Genomic DNA, 16,886 nt, shown 5'->3' on the forward strand with positions numbered 1-16,886 from the left:
TCTACTAAAAATACAAAAAATTAGCCAGGCGCAGTGGCGGCCACCTGTAGTCCCAGCTCCTCAGGAGGGTGAGGCAGGAGAATGACATGAACCTGGGAGGCAGAGCTTGCAGTGAGCCGAGATCGTGCCACTGCACTCCAGCCTAGGCGACAGAGAGAGACTCGTCTCAAAAAAATAGATAAAAAATAAGAATAAAAAGGAAGCAAGGCCAGTCATCAGTATGTGCTTGTTACAAGAGCTATGATGAAGGCACTCCTTCAAGTTTAACCAAATGAGATCATCTCTGTCATGTGCCTCATACCTCACAGGGACTCCATGTGTGAAGATTCCCCCTTGGTTCTCCAGATCATCCCCGTGGCAGCAGCTTGCAGCCTGCTCTTGGAGTGCTTTGTTTTGGCAGCTTCTCTTGCTAGTTTGTGTATGGAGTGAATGGAGGAGGTAAATCCGCAGATTAAGAATACGCTCTCAGGAGTCAGGCAGCCAAGGTCAGAAGCCAGCTCTGCTTCTCAGTGGTAAGGTACTTGACCTCTAAATCTCAATTTTCACCCACTTTGTACTTTTTTCCTAAATTAAATGAATATAATAGTAGTACCTACTTGATAGGACTTTTGTGAAAATTAAATGATATAATGCACCTAAAAACACTTAGTACTGTTACAACTAATAGGAAAGGCTTTGATTATTAATGGATGAGAGTAGAAAGCTTGGTGCATTTATTGTCTCATCTACTATAACAGAGTTGGTGTGAGAATTAGTATTATCATCCTCCCTTTATTGACCAGGAAACCAGCTCATTGAGATTGAGTCATCTGCTGGTAAATGGTCTCATTAAGAGGTGGACCCATATTTCTCTAGCCTTCTCTTTACAACACAGGACTTTGCAAGGAACATGTAATTCTGTGACTAGCGCCATTTGGAAAATGTTGAAACTGAAGTAGAGATGAGAGATCTTATGTCTGCCTACCCAGTGAGATACCAGGAAGGTCAAGGGAAAAAAAATTCCAAGCTCTTCTTTATCTGCTATAGGAAATGAACATTCAGTTTTTTGCATGCAATGACAAGAGGTCAAGGACCCCAGAAGCCAGCCCACTACTTCCAAGTTGAGAGCCCCTGGTCATACCCTCCAGTTTAGCTGAGCCTTGTCACAAAATTTACCCCTCTCCTTTCCTTCCATTCCCCATGACCTGCAGAGAGAGATCTCAGATACCTTCCTCTTGGCCTCCCATGGGCATCCATAAGAAACTTACTTGAAGCAAGAAGCCCAGTATAGGTGTCTGGGCAGTTGGACATTTCCTCTAGCCAGATCTGTCCGAATAGAGCCATCTGGGTACATGACACAGAGGGCATTTGATAAATAACTGGAAAAGTCAATAAATCTTTGCTACCCTTCACCTCGTGTTCATTTAAGGCATTTGTTTTCCTCTGTTAGTGATGATGGATTGTTTGTAGATACCGTATTTCTGGTTGGCCTGGCCCTATCTCAGAAGGGCCTCCTGGCTCTTATCTGTTGATCTCAAAGGAAGTTGGCTCATTCACTGCTTGTCTGGTTTCCCAGTAGTACTTTGTGTGGTGAAGCAGCTGTATACAAACTGTCCTTCCTCAGGGTGTGGCAAGGTTTGGATGTCCAAACTCCATCCACAGAAGGACAATGATCATCCACAGAAGGACAATGTGCTGCCCAGCACATCCCACCCAGCCACCCACCAACAGGGGTCAGCATCTGCCTCAATCCTGATCAAATGCATGTGCCACAGCGATTGTCTCATGAATGTTCATGATTCCAATCAGCCAATCTGAGTCTGTCCCTGGGGCTTTCTCTGCTGTAATTTCTGAGACCACCTCCTGCCTCTAGGCTCTGACAGCCAGGCCAGTGATGATGAAGTCCATCTTCCTGCCACACCGAAAGCTCGTCTGCAGTTGGAGAGGCCATCTAGACCCCAGAGGTTGGGAAGATGAGAAAATCTCGGTGCGTGATGCCAATCCCACTCTTCCTCCTTGTGTATTCATCAGGACGGACCAGGCTTGTGTTAAGGTGTACCCAGGATTTGTTTTAATCAGGAATGGTAAGACTCACAGGCACAGAGGTGATCGTCATGAGGAAGAAGTCTGTGCTCACAGAACCCTAGAAACAGGAGGCATGGCATGCCGCGTAGGGCCACATGGGGAAGGACCATCTCTTTGGGGCTTTTGGGGAAGTTGGAAACAGATGCTCTTTTTCCTTCCCGTTTATCACTAAACATTGAGTCCCTCGTCTCTAGGGAGGGGACTTATTCACCCCTGGGCTGGGAACTAATCATGACAGCAGCAATCAGACAACAGCAGAGAAGTGTGTGATCTGAACATCTGTGGGATGCCATGATCCCTGGAGGAGCCCTTCACGCAGACCCCATGAATGGCCCTCAACACATGCACGAGCAAGGAGCAAGCGTTCCGACAAGTGCTCCCGCAGTACTCCAAGGAAGAGGCTGAAATTTGACTCAGCAAAGCCCAGAGGGAAAAGGGAAGTGGTTTATGAGTGTCCTCAGGAGCTATCACATCCTAGACACTAGGCACTTTCATCTAAATGACTCTGATGACCCCAGTGTTGTCAGTGCTCCTCAGTCAGTGGATCAGACTTGCCCTCGGCACGAGGAGGGTAGTCAGTCACTCCTGGTCCCCTTCAGAGGGACCTTTTGAGAAACAAATGTAGCCAATTACTTATATAACCCCAGGCACTCTGTCCTGAATCCTGGGCGTTCCACCACGGTGGAGAAATAGGTTAGTCCCAGACACATGACACCAGCCTGTGAGGCAGCTCCGGGACTCAGCTTCTCGAGCGAGCGTCGCAATTTCAAGTTGGGAATTAATGGCAACACCTGACAACACAACACAATGCAGTAGCCATCAAGCAGGAAGCCTGAGCACTCCACTCTCAGCTGTGCCTTGCCAAGCAGTGGCTGCTGTCTGTCAGGAGCAGGCAGCAAGTCAAGATCAGTCTAAGGACATTCCATCTGGCATCAAACCACCCTGCTCCCTGTGCCAGTTGTTCTCAGGATTTGTTTTAATCAGGAATGGTAAGACATAAGGCACACAGACGTGGAAACGATTATCATGAAGGAAGAAGTTTGTGCTCACAGAGCTCTAGAAGCAGGAGGTGTGGCACACGGGGCCACATGGTTCGGAAGGGTAAGCGTTGGTCAGGAGGCAGGGAGAGGGGAGAGGGGAGAGCATGGCCCCAAGCCTTTATTGGGGTTTTCATAGGAAGGAATGGTTAAGACAAGGTACATATGCTGGCTAAGTTTAGGGTTGGATAGTTTGAATAATTTGGATGGGTTCAGGGCCATAGGGATGGTCCCTAGTTGTCTGACCCTAGGGTGACTTAGGGCAGAGGGGATATTGGCTTGGTGTGTGAGAGTTTGGTTTTAAAAAGAAGAAGATGGTTGGGAATGTGGGCTCCGGATTGGCTGGTTTGTACATCAAAGGCATGCTCCCAGGAGAATTGTTTGCTCGCTCTCTCTCTTTCTCTCTCTCTAGGAATTTGCTAGCCTTGAATGGGGCAACCTCTTTGGATGAAGGACCCAAATGCTAGAGCACAAAGAATACAGAAAATAAGAACATATACTCAATACAAGGTTATGCTGCAGTAACAATCCCAAGGTTGTAGTGGCTTTTTACACAACTAAAGTTTCTTTGCCAATGCTGCACATTCACTGCAGGTTGGAGGAGGAGGGCGGGTATTCTGCTCACTGTAATCACTAAGGGCCCAGGATGATGGAAGCTTCATCTCAACACATGCCTCCACAATCACCAAGGCAGGGAAAGGGACTATGGCAAATTGCACCTGTGATCTTAAAGCTCCTGCCCAGAAGTAACAGTCAAATCATATGGGCACACCTAACCATGAAAGGGCAGAGAAGCTGAATCTTACCATGTGCCAGGACGGAAGAGAAGTGGGATATTTGTGATTAGTTCTGATGACTACTGACACCTGTCATTGGAACCAAAAGATTCCTCTTTTGCTTAAGCAAAAAGAAGAAGAATTGTTCAAAAGAATTGTGGCCGGGTGCAGTGGCTTGCGCCTGCAATCCTAGCAGTTTGGGAGGCCAAGGCGGGCAGATGACTTGAGGCCAAGAGTTTGATACTGGCCTGGGCAAGATGGTGAAACTCTGTCTCTACATAAAATACAAACATCAGCTGGGCATGCTGGTGTGTGCCTGTAGTCCCAGCTATTCAGGAGGCTGAGGTAGGAGGATTGCTTGAGCTTGATCGAGGTGGCAGTGAGCTGAGATCGCACCACTGCTCTCCAGCCTAGGTGACAGAGTGAGACCCTGTCTCAAAATAAAAATAAAAAAGAATTGTAATAATACATGCCCTGACACCCCATTTCAGCTTTTTTTCTCATAATGATAAATCTCCTCACCTGTGTGGCACATGAGAGAACTTGAAACATTTTCTTAGATATCATCTTACCTCTTCACACAACCTTCTGAGGTTATTGGAGCATCCATTCACAAGTATTTGTGCATTTTACTGAGGAGAAGTCAGCTCAGAGTAGTCCGGGGCTGAGCTGGAACTTGTATCTGGGGCTTTCAACTCAAAAGCCCATGGTTTCTCCATTCCTGCCTCACTCTGGGGAAGAGAAAACTCATGATTCTTTACAGATCACCTAAATTTCCCCTTAATTTGGCAACTTTCGGCTCACTCTGTCATCAGTCCTGCCTTACCATCTCCATCTGGATCATGGTCATTTTCCTTTGCCTCCCTTTTCTGGTGATTTTTAGGTCCAGAGACAAATTGGCACGAGGATCAAACATTTGGGTTCTTCCCACACAAGCCAATTATCTAAACACACACAGTGGGCACCATGTCCAATAGTCATTAGTCAAGCTCTGTGGTCTGGTATTTACAAATTTCCAGGAAACAAGTCCAGCGTGGTGCGAGAGGCTCTCCATTACTTTGTTCAGTAAGCTGAGATGTTATCAGAAGTGACAGTTTTTTAAAAAATTATTATTTTTTAATATTTTAATCTAGAAACCATCGGCTACCTGGCATTTTGAAAGTTTTCCAGTGGTTGAACATTTACAAGAACAATTGTGAACCTGTGACCATTGGCTTCCAAATATTGATCATTCCTAAACATTCTCTTACCAGCATAATGTTGACCTTTGCACAACTTCCTTCTTTATTTGGTGCTCACATTTCTGTGATTTAATTGTCCTTTTTACAAGTACTTTAAGAAAGAAAAAATAAGATTTTCTAATAGTATTCCTGGTTGGTGTCAGAGGACCCTAAACTCTAAGGAGAGGGAATGGTTCTTTATTTGGGGAAGTGTCAAGAGCTCTTGAAGGTTAGTCTGAGAGGCTGAGTTTCTATTAGCCTCAGGCCCTTGGGAAAGTCTCTAATGGGCTTTTAGGTCTCATCTGTAAGTAGAGATAAGATAACTACTTAAGTAATGCATCTCATAATTTACAGTAAACTGCATAGACCCACAAGCAGAAGAATGGAACTTTCTTGGCTATTGTTATCAATGTTGAACTAGCCGTATGACCTAGCACTCATACCACACAGTAAAATACAATACTGTCCCAACAAACTGAATGATAAAGGATTTGAGAGATGCCCTGGGATATCAGAGGGCATGGGGTCATTGTTATACACATGCTGGATCCCCAGCTCAGGGGATGGCCTCTGGTTAGAATTTCAGGAACTCTGATAAAGCTTTTACTCAAGATATTTTTGCTTATTTGCTTATTAAACATCAGGGATCAAGAGTCACTGTATTAGCATATTGATTTGGCTGCTTTAACAAAAGCTCAGCTTCCATGGATTAAAGAATTTAGAAGTTTCTCTCTATGCAAAAGTTTGAGCTGGTAGGGGCTTTGAGCGGGTAGGATGGTTCTGCTCTGGTTCATAGACTCAGAATCCTTCCACCTTGTTTCACCAACCACCAAGCATTGCCCTCATTGCTGCGAGCAAAGCCTGTGCCCCATCACCCTCCAAGTCTATATCCCAGCCATGGGAAAGAGGGAAGGGGAAGAGGATGAGGAGGAGGAGGGTATACCCCAGAAGTTGCCACATTATTTTCATTCGTATCCCACTGGCCTCAATCACATGATCTGTATATACTTAGCTGCAAGATAGGTTGGGAAATACAGTCTCTGCTGGATGGTCTTGTGTGTAGCTAACACGTTGGGGTGGGGGAGGGCAGGAGAATGAGCCAGTGGGTTTCTGTATTTTACTGAAATAGAGTAGATAGTGAGAGACAATTCACAGGTACGGTCATAAACACCCACTCAGCTGACTACAGCTCAGTGTGGCTTAATTTATCAGTGGCTTTCCCAGAAGCAGGTTTTCTGAAGGAATAGAAAAGAACAGAAAGGAACTATGCAGTGGTGGGGAGGAGCAGGTGGTGATGTGAGTGCTTCTTGAGGACAGAGACCATGTCTCATTGACTCAGTATCCATGTTAGCTTCCACTGTGACTGGCGCACAGTAGATTGCCCCATAAATGTCCCTTTGCATCCCACTTTTTCCACAAACTCACAGGATTTGACCTGTGTAGTAAACCATGCCTGAATTAGATTGAATGCAATAGAATAGCAGACTGATAGAATTCACGCTCACTTGAATTGCTTGTCCTAAATCGACCTCAGCTGGGCCCTAATTCACCAACTGGTGATTTCATCATTCTCCACCTTGCTTTCATTCTCCACCATTGATTTCTGGCTTTTATTGGTTTCGAGTCTGTGAGTGTGGGAGATTTGTTCATAGGGGTCTCCCAACCACACTATTTGGCTTGGGTAGGAAGAGGTAGGGATTGGGAACTCTGGATGAGGGTAGGAAGGAGCTGCTGCTGAGGTGGTAAGTGGAGGGGCAGACGTGGATCTTCTGAGCTCCTGCCACTGTAGAGTTCAGGGACCAGCACTTCCAAGGGGTCAGCAAAGTCTCCAACTGCTGGAGTAGGGCAGGAAAGAGGCACTAGCCCTGGGCCTGAGCAGAGGTGGCAGCATGGTCACCAGGGCTTTGCCCCGCCATGCCCTCTCTCTGGAATGCCTTCCCTTAATCCTGGCCTAATTCCTATTCATGCTTCTGGATTCAGGAGCAGCACCTAATGGGCCCAGGAAGTCAAATTAACTGGCTTGTCTTCTCCACCTGCATTTTCTCCATCATCCCTCAGCACACTGCATTTTAACCGTCTGTGCCTGTGCCTTCCCCCACACACTGTTCACCTTTCTGTTCCCCACACCTGAGCGCACAGATAATGGGCAGCTTCTGTGGGTACCGAGAGTTTCCTGGCATCAGCTGAACTGGAAGTCCCTGGGGCTACTTCTATAAAAGAGATCATTGGTCAAGGGGCCATACCCTGTTTGGTGACCCAAGGTTCTCATGCGCAAAAGCCAAACCTCACCTGGGCGCAGCTGGAGCTTGCCCAAGATGCCCAGCAGATGGCGCAGTCGTCCTCCTTATCTTCCCACCCTGGCCTAAAATCGGAACAAAGACCAGGAAAGCTGAGGGAAGGCGGGGTAGTGGGCAGGCCTCTCCTAGAACCCCACAAAGAGAGAAGCTTCCTGCAAAAGAAAAGCTCAGGCCCAGACCCTTCACCTACAGAACTCTCTCACTTAGGCCCTGGGCAACATAGGCAGAGAAGGCAGAAGACAGAGCAGGCAAGGCAGGCCCACCCAGGGCACCCATTCAACCCTGCTCCCCAGACCCAGCTGCAGAAGCCCCCAGGGTCTCCTCAGTGCTTCTGAAATGCCACCATTAGGGCCCATTAGATACAACTCTTCCAGATCAGGTTTTGCTCATGGCAACCATGCAAGTCCCGCAGTCAGTCCACAGTGGAACTTTTTACACCTGGACAGGTGGTGGGGCCAGGATTCAAATTTAGGTCTGCTTAGAGCTAAGTCTCAGTTTTTCATCTCTAAAAGAGAGAGATGGAAAGTATTTTTTCCGGGCAATGCAGCTTGGAGGGGATTCATTGTACATGAAGGAGTCTGAGAAATAAAAGATGCCCAATGTTGGTTGAACTTCAAATATGTACACAGTTGCCTCCACTGGGTTGAGCCCTTCCACACATCAGAGGACTCGTCTGTTCTTTTCTGAGAGTAGGTTTCATGTGATGGGGTTGGGTGGGGGGGACATGGCAAGGAGTCCTTGTCACCTCTCATCTGGACGAGTCCAAAGGCCTCCAAACTAGTTCCCTGCCTCCCATCGTGCCATCCGTCTCTCCCCGCCTCCCATCCTTCCTCCGCATTGCTGCAGGTGTCTTGCAAATGGAAATCTAATGTCACTCTCCTGCCTAAAATACTCAAACAAATACTCAGAATAAAGCCCAGACTCAGAAAAATATTATTCAGTGTCCTTTACAACCTGATTTCTGACGACATTTTAGTCTCATGAAATAAAATTAAGAAATGGACTTAGAATCAGCAGTGCCAGGGCTAAGGGCTGGAATGGGCCCTGGGTAATGATTTGGGTCAGCTCTGGGCCTCAAGGACCAGAAGCAGTGACAGGATGAGGAAGAAGGGAATGAGAGGGCTTGGTAGCCCGCATTGTCCAATTCCCGATCTGTGTTTTCTCGAGGGCAGGGCCTGGGACAGTGCCTGCAGTCACAGATACTCGGTCAGGATTTACTGAATGCATGTAGGAATGAATGAACAAATGAATGAAAAACATGGCTATCCTGACAGGGACTAGAGTTGACTGAGTGGTCACTCAGTCAGTGCCACCAGCCACTGCCTTTTGCTAATCTCAGAGGCTGGAAGGGGCACTGCTGGAGGACAGTGAGGCTAAGGAGAAGAGAGCTCATCTCAGCTGCACCATCTGGGACCCAGCTCTAGGGGTCTGGGTAACGGTGGCATCAAGGGCAGAAATCCCAGAGCCTGCTATGCCCACAGCCTCTGAATGCTTGTCCCAAACCTCCCAAGAAAGTCACCCGGGCTGCAGAGCCCCAGGGAACCCCCATGGTCATCCAGGGTGCATGGGCATGGCTGCCGGCCATTGGTTTCCTAGGATGGCTTTCTCCCTGGCACAGATGGTGAATCCAGACTCCTCTCTCCCATGTCAAACAGCCAGCTGCAGAAGACACTGCATTGCTGCAGTCTCTGCCTGGTGTCTCTCGTGACCGCATTTTCCACATCATTTGCCTCTACTCCTCTCCATATGTTGGTTTCATTTCAACCTTATCCAAAAAGAACTCCTCCCTCTGGTTGGTCTGTTGAGCCATCTCACAAAATGAAATTCATAGCATCTGAAGCAGTGGGAAACTCTTCTCTTTGCTTGTTTAGCAGAGACATGGGTATTCCCTTCATCCCTCTTCACCACCTTAGCCTATCCTCATCATGATCTCTTACCTGGAATACTGGATTAGCCTCCGAAGGGCGCCCTGCACTGGCCTTGTCCTCCCCAAGTCCAGCCTTCTCAGTGCTTTCCAGAAAGTAAACTTGATCTGGTTTTACCCCCGAAACCTGGTCCCACCTTCCCAGGCTTCTCCATTCTTAGTAAATAACAGCTCCAACCAGAGATGTGGGAAACATCACTGCCTCCTTCTCTGCCTGCTGCTGCACCCACCTTCCTCCCATTTAATCCATTAGCAAGACTTGCTGGTTCTCTCTCCAAAATATACTCACATTGGTCCATTTCTCTCCATCTCTGCACCACCTTGGTTAATGACACTGCCATTTCTCACCTGTGGTAGCCTCTAAGCATGATGACATCTGACACCCTCTGCCTCCTGAGCTCATAACACTTTCCTCAGCACTCCATTCACACCAACCTTCCTTCAGTTCCAAGAGTCCTCCAGAGTCTTTCCAGCCGCAATGCCTGTGCACTCACTGCATCTCCCACCCACCCCTCGCCCTGCTCCAAACTGTAACGCTCTTTCCCCTGCTCTTGAAAAGACTGGGTTCTTCCCATTTTTTAAAGACTCATCTAAAAGATCACTTTCTTAGAGAAACTTTCTCAAGCCATGCTCTCTAAAGAGGATTCCTTCTTTTATTCTGAATCACAGCATCCTGCTCATTTCTTGCCCCCTACCACTCCACTCCATGGAAAGTCTTATTAATTCAGTGAACTGATGTGCATTCTAATTTATTTACCATGGTCGTTGTCTGTCTCCCCACTGGAGACATGAAGATGAGCAACTTGTCTATCTTGTTCGATGTTATATCCCCATAGCCTGGCACGGAGTACCTGCTCAGTAAATATTTGCTAACTGAATGTAGTAAATGAATGGAAGATGCATCATGGCACTGTCCTGCTTTTCTCTGTCAATGGCTTCCCATTGTCCCCAGTATGCTGTCAAAACTCCAAACTCCATAGGGCTCCATTAGAGTTTCTTCACGACCTTACCTCAGCCCACCTTTCCAATGTCCTCATTAGGTTTATGGGGAATCAATCTGGAAAGGCTCAAGCCATAATGGGTTCCATGGTGCAGACAAGAGCACTGGCCTGGCAGTGAGAAAAAGGGACATTGAACAAATGATCTTTATGATTCCAGCCAGTGCCTCCATTCTGTGCAGTCTGAGGTTTGTTTCAGTGTGTGGTTAGTTTGTTTGTTTGCTGTTTGTTTTTTAAACCATAGCTGGGATGAAACTCTGAATCAAGAAGCCAAGGGAGAAATTTGAGAAGAGAAGCAACAGCTCTTGCTGTCTTGGATGGCTGGGAAGGTATATGCAGAGATCAGGAATCCCTAGTGCTGACTCGGGCCAGGCAGCGTCAGGAATCTCAAGAAAACAAACCCTGGAGATTGGCAGATCCGAGAGCAGGGCTGGGGGCCACACCGGTCTCGTTCACCTTCTATCCCCAGTGCTTAGTCTTTGGCACATGGTAGGTCCTTGGTGAAAGGTTGGGGGGAAGCACAGGCCATGGGGACCGGAAACCCCGTCCCACTCATGTCACTGCTGAGTGTCATCGAGATCACAAGAAACCCCCCCAGGCCATGGTCCCTCTCAACGAGAAGCATCTATGGATGGCAGGGGCAGGGCTATTTGCCCCACTCGTCTGCCCTCCTCAGACCTCAACTGAGCCTTCAGCCGCCCTGGTGAACGTGTCCTACTGGCCCAGCCTCAGTTTTGCTCCCTCCACTGCTAAACGTATCTGACAGATTAAACATCTTTGCTGGCTCTTTGCAGTGGCTCTGTGTCTGGATAGGGTTTCTTTCCTTTTCTTTTTCTTTTTTTATTCTTTCTTTCTTTCTTTTTTTTGAGGCAGGGTCTCACTCTGTTGCCCAGGCTGGAGTATGGTGTAATCTGGGTTCACTGCAGACTCAACCACCTGGGCTCAAGCAGTCCTCCCACCTCAGCCTCCCAAGTATCACACACCACAACAGCCCAGCTGATTAAAAAAAAAAAAAAAGTACAGATGCAGTCTTGCTTTGTTGCCCAGGCTGGTTGCAAACTCCTGGGCTCAAGCGACCCTCCTGCCTCAGCCTCCTAAAGTGCTGGGATTATAGGCGTGAGCCACTGTGCTCAGCCCCTGGTTTCTTGCTCTAATCCTCCCAAGCCCAGCAGCACCAGGCAGCTGCCAGGATTGAAGAAGGCACTTCCGAGTCTCTAAGTCAGCTTCCTCAGAGAGTGTTCCCTCGATTCCTAGGTGTGCGGCTCTGGGTATAGACCTCCGGGCTCAGCCCTGACCACAGATATAAATTCAGCCTCTGCAGCAGGGATAGGGTAGGAGGAGCTGAGGGTATCTAGGGGCTTTTTCACGAACCACAGTCCTTCCAAACAGCACGAGCTTCTCCACAGCAAACCCCAAAAGCTGTGTGCACTTCTGATTAATCCACTGAGATGAGTCCGCTGAGAGGGCAAAGTATCTCCACGTTCACACTGGGCACCAGAAGTTGTCACACAAAGCATCTGGCGGGCATGCACACTAGGTCTTTGAATCCTCATATCCCTCAGTGGTGGTTTTATTATCTCCACTTCCTCAGATCAGGAAACAGAGCCTTGGAGATGAGAAATAATTTCCTGGAGGTCACAGCTAGGTCTGGCCCCAAGTCCAGTGGTTTTCGGTTTCTGGACAAATTCAGGGCTGGGAAGTTACAGTGTGGAAAAGGATCATCCTCAGAAGATAAAAGTGTCAAAATCGACGAGATGGCCCCCCAGGAGTGCCAGTGATCTAAAGCTGGGAGCTCCAGGAACAAGGAGAAGGATGGCTGCCCCAGATGGACCGAGACCAGTCAGAGACAAAGGAGGCTGGGTAGATGTCTGGGAGCCTTGTGACATTAGGAGCAGCTGGAAATAGAGGAGGGAAAGAAAGAAGGAGGCTCAGGAGGGGGTAACATCAAAAGGCTATCTCGTGGCAGGGGGGATGCATGTTATTCCAGGTGGCCGGGCAAGGTTGGAGTGGGGAGGACAGTGGGGAGGGATAGCTGGCTGGCTTTGTAGGGTTATTCTCTGGCTCTAGGGGTTGAGAATGGTAAAAGCTAGTGCTTTAACATCAGGTGCCTCTGTAGGTTCTTCAGAAGCCTCCATCCGAGGGTCCTAACGCAGGTGCCTGTCTTCTCCAGTGGCCACTCAGGACTAACACCTCAGTTTTCTGTGATCCACTCCATTTACAGGTTTATTCTGTTGAAGCCACATCAGCGCCTCCAGGCTGAGGTTATACATGGCTTGTAAATCCTAAAATATTTACCATCAGGCTCTTTACAGAAAAAGTTTGATTAAAGTTTGATGAAAAAATAGTATATGTTATATACCTTGCTTTTTTTTTTCTTTAACCCAATAACCTATCCTGAAGGTCTCCTTCTATCAGTACTTAAGAGCTTCTTCATTCCTTTCTAGGGCACACAGAATACCATTGTCTGGAGGGACTATGATTTATTTAACCAGTTTCCTATTGGTGGACAGTTAGGCTGTTACCAACCTGCTGCTGTTACAAATGCTGCTGCAATAGGTAGATTTGTACAGGAAACTGGAGAAAGTTCCAAGAAATGTATATGCCCAGATCTCAGCACAGATCTGCTGAGGCAGTGTCTTTGGAGTTAGAGTCCCAGGCATCTGTATTTTTAGGAATTCCCCAAGTGTCGCACATACAGCCAGGTTGGGGAATCACATTTATAGCTCATGCCTTCTGATGACAAGAAAGGCTGGATCCCCTTTGCTGGTCCCATAAGAGTCCAGAGAGGAAGGCAAGCATCTCTCATCGCGTAGAGGAATATCAGTCTTCAAGGCCTGGTTGGCACTGGCCCCCCAAAGATTGGAGAGAAAATTAAGAAGCCGAAGTGGTATTGTGATCTCAGAGGTTTTTTTTTTCTCTATTGAGACACACTCAGAGCCCGTTCTGGCCCAGGGCAATGATGGGGAGGTACAGGGGTTGTGGAGCATGTCAAGGGACCCGCGGGGAGGCTGAGCTGGGGACATGACATCTGGCTGAGACTGGAAGCATAGGTAAGAGTTAGCCAGAGAGTAATAGCTCTTGCTGTCTTGGATGGCTGGGAAGGGATATGCAGAGATCAGGAATCGCTAGTTCTGACTCAGGCCAGGCAGCGTCAGGAGTCTCAAGAGAACAAACCCTGGAGATCGGCAGGTCTGAGAGCAGGGTGGGGGGCCACACCAGTCTCGTTCACCGTCTATCCCCCAGTGCTTAGTCTTTGGCACATGGTTGGTCCTTGGTGAAAGGTTGAGGCACATGCCATATGGCACCTGCCATAGGGACAGGAAACCCCGTCCCACTTATATCTCAGCTGAGGGTCATCACAAGAAAGCCCCCCAGGCCATGGTCCCTCTGAATGAGAAGCGTCTATGGATGGCAGGGGCAGGACTATTTGCCCTGCTAGTCTCCCCTCCTCAGACCTCAATTGAGCCTTTAGCTACCCCAGTGAACATGTCCTACTGGCCCAGCCTCAGTTCTGCTCCCTCCCCTGATAAAGGAGGGAGGGACACAGGGAAGACGGCCAGGCAGAGGGACAGCACGTTCAAAGGCTCAGAGGAGACAGTGAAGGGCTCAGAACTGACTGCAGGAATTCACGCTCATTCAGTCTGGCTGGAACCTCCAACTCATGGGCCTGTAATTGTTTGATTCCTGTTTTTTTCTCTACTAGGCTGTGAGTTTTATAAGGGCGGGGCCTGTGCCCTTTTCCTCCATCCCTTTCTCTTTTTCCTCCCTCCCTTCTTTTCTTCCTTCCCCACTTCTTTCCTCATTTTACCTCTTGGCTGTATCACTGGTGTCTCAAATATTGGTGAGTGAGTGAATGGACTTAGGTCTGGGAGGTTGCCCCAGGGAAAACCAAGTCTTGAGTGGTCTGCGTTTGTTCTGAAGCCCTTTCTCCTCTTTTCTGTCCCTCTCCACCAGCACAGTGGTTCCCAGGGGTGCCTCTACAGCACCTTCATGCCATCTCCAGCCCAGCAGTCCCCCGCTGCAGCACCTTCATTCCGTCTCCAGCCCAGCAGTCCCCCGCTGCTCCTGCCTGCTGGAGGTGGGGCTGCTGGGAGCCTGGCCAGCTGGGGGAGAGTAGTAAGAAGTGGGTCCCTGCTGACCTGTCCTTCCTTAAGCTTCGTCCTGGACCTTTTCCCTCTGAACCTTGCTGCCGACGAAGATGGAGCACCTGCAGAAGCTGTGTACTCCATCCAGACGAACAGTGGAAGCTGCACAGATAGTCCTCCCCAGGGTTGGAGCTGCCAGGGCTCAGAGGCTACCACAACACAGAACTCTGGGCCTCATGACACACGTGTCCTGGCCTCATCCAATGCACTTCCCTTTTCCAAACCCCCTGAAGCGTCTCACTTTTCTAAGCTATGCATTCAGTGATTCCTGCAGGGGGAGCACTAGTCCGGAAAGAAGGCCCGCCATCAGCTGCCCAGTCCCGGGGTAAGTCGCCTGCCCTCCCATCTGCTGAGTCCTGGGATAAAAGAAACTCACTCATGCTAGGAATGGGGCTGGAATCAGGGACTCTTCCCAAACCCTTTTTATCCTAGACAGTGCAGACCTGGCTGTGATCTGCCTCCTTTCCTCAGAGCCCCACCCTGTGGCACCGTCAAGTGAGGCTCCTTTGTGATCGCTCCCTCACGAGTTGTAAAGAGCGGTTCTCTTCTCTGTTCACAATGTGGGTCCACTTGCCATGCCCTTCAGTTCCACTGTCCACACTAGTCTAGGTGTAGCCCTCACCTGGACTCCTGACATCCTCCTAACAGGCTTCACCCCTTCTGTTGTCCCCTGAAATCCATTCTGTGCCGGATGGCTGAGTGGTCACTTTAAACCCATCAGATGTCATCACTCCTACACTTAAAACCTGCCACGAGGCTCACCATAACACCTGCACTCCTTGTCCCAGCCTCCCCGGCTCAGTGGGCCCCCTCTCCTCCCTGCACTTTCCCCAGGCACGCTGACCTCCCTCTGTTCCTCAATCACATTGAACTCCCTTCTGCACGAGACCTTGGCACCAGCTCTTTGGTCGCCCTAGAACACACTTTCCCTGGATCCACATGTGGCTGCGCAGGGTTCAGCCCCAGTGTGACCTTCTCAGGGAGGCTTCCTTGACCACTCAACCCAAAGTCACAGAGCATCTTTTTTACATATCACACTCGCTGAAATGATCTTGTTTGGCATTGTCTGTGTACTCCCACTGGAAGATGAGCTCTAGGAGAGTGTGAACCCTGTTTGTCATTTTCACTGTGGGGTCCCCACCTTCTGGAGCTTGAATTCCCTTCTCTTTAGAGCTCTGCGGGAGCTATATCTTTGTCATGGTTCTGAATCTTTTCAACAAACACTTTTGTTAGGCAGGAGGTCCAGCAGCCCCTTGCTTTTGGTTTTCAAAATTTAACTAAGATTCACAAATTAGAGCTCAGATCCAATGTCAGAGGACAGAGAATACTCCAGTTGATTGTCTTCTCTTTCTTTGATGTGAAGCCCTTTGATTTCTCCTACCTGCCTGCTGCCTTGCCCCACTCCATCTGCCTCCACCCTCCACAGATGGGCCCCTGGCCCCAGCCCTACTCCCTTGCCACCCATCCATCAAAGGAAGACATGATCGGCTCAGGAGCCCCTGAGCTCATCTGAAAGAAAGAAAACTAGGAAAAGAAGATACAAACAACATGCAGGGAGGGGAACAGGGCTATCAGAGGCCCTGGTCACAGAAGAAGTCAGCCAAGAATCGTGCCAGGTGCCTTTGAGGGCGCGCAACCCTGACCCAGTGACTCACAGTGTGATGGACTCACTCTCGGTCAAGCTTTCCCCTGCGTGAACAGCACCCACTGAGCCAGGGAGACTCTAGGGGAAAGTCCTAGAGAGCTATGTCTTAACACCAGCTTTGCCTTGGAATTTTTAAGGTGTCTGCATCTGTTTATTCCCTTGTCTCTTTATCTCCTCTTTAACCACTGCCCCCACCCCCTGCCCCAGGTGATATGAGAAAGAAAATAATAGCAATATGAGCCAGACACTGTTCTGAGCCTTTTAAATGCTTAGACTGTTTCATTCACACAACAACCCTGTAAAATGAGAACTATTATTCCCTTTTTTCACAGAAAACTGGGCACCGGGGAAGTTATGTAACTTGCCCAAGTTCGCACAATTAGTAAGGAGAACTGGAATTTGCTCCCAGGCAATCTCATTGCAGAGTGTGTGCTCTTAGCCACTCCACCACTTTTTCTCTAGTAGGATAATGGAGGCGAACAAGCCTGTTAACTGTGACACCCTCATGTAAGCATTCATTATTTTTCAACCTCTTCTTCCCTGGCTTCTAGCATCCTCTGTGTCTCTATTTGAGTTTTTCTGCCCTGGGGCAAAGAGGTGCCCAGGTGGACCCCTACCTTCTGGGAGCCAAGCACCCAGTGCACAGCCTGGCATAACAGGTGCACAGGTGTTTATACAGCTGGGCTCCACCTGGGAGGGTGGTTGAGGAATGAGGGAAGGAGGATAAAATGGTGGAAAAGCTGGAATCCATAGAGATTGCTGATCATTCTATTCGTAATA

This window comes from Pongo pygmaeus, chromosome 9 (assembly GCF_028885625.2).
Source record: "Pongo pygmaeus isolate AG05252 chromosome 9, NHGRI_mPonPyg2-v2.0_pri, whole genome shotgun sequence".
NCBI lineage: Eukaryota > Metazoa > Chordata > Mammalia > Primates > Hominidae > Pongo > Pongo pygmaeus.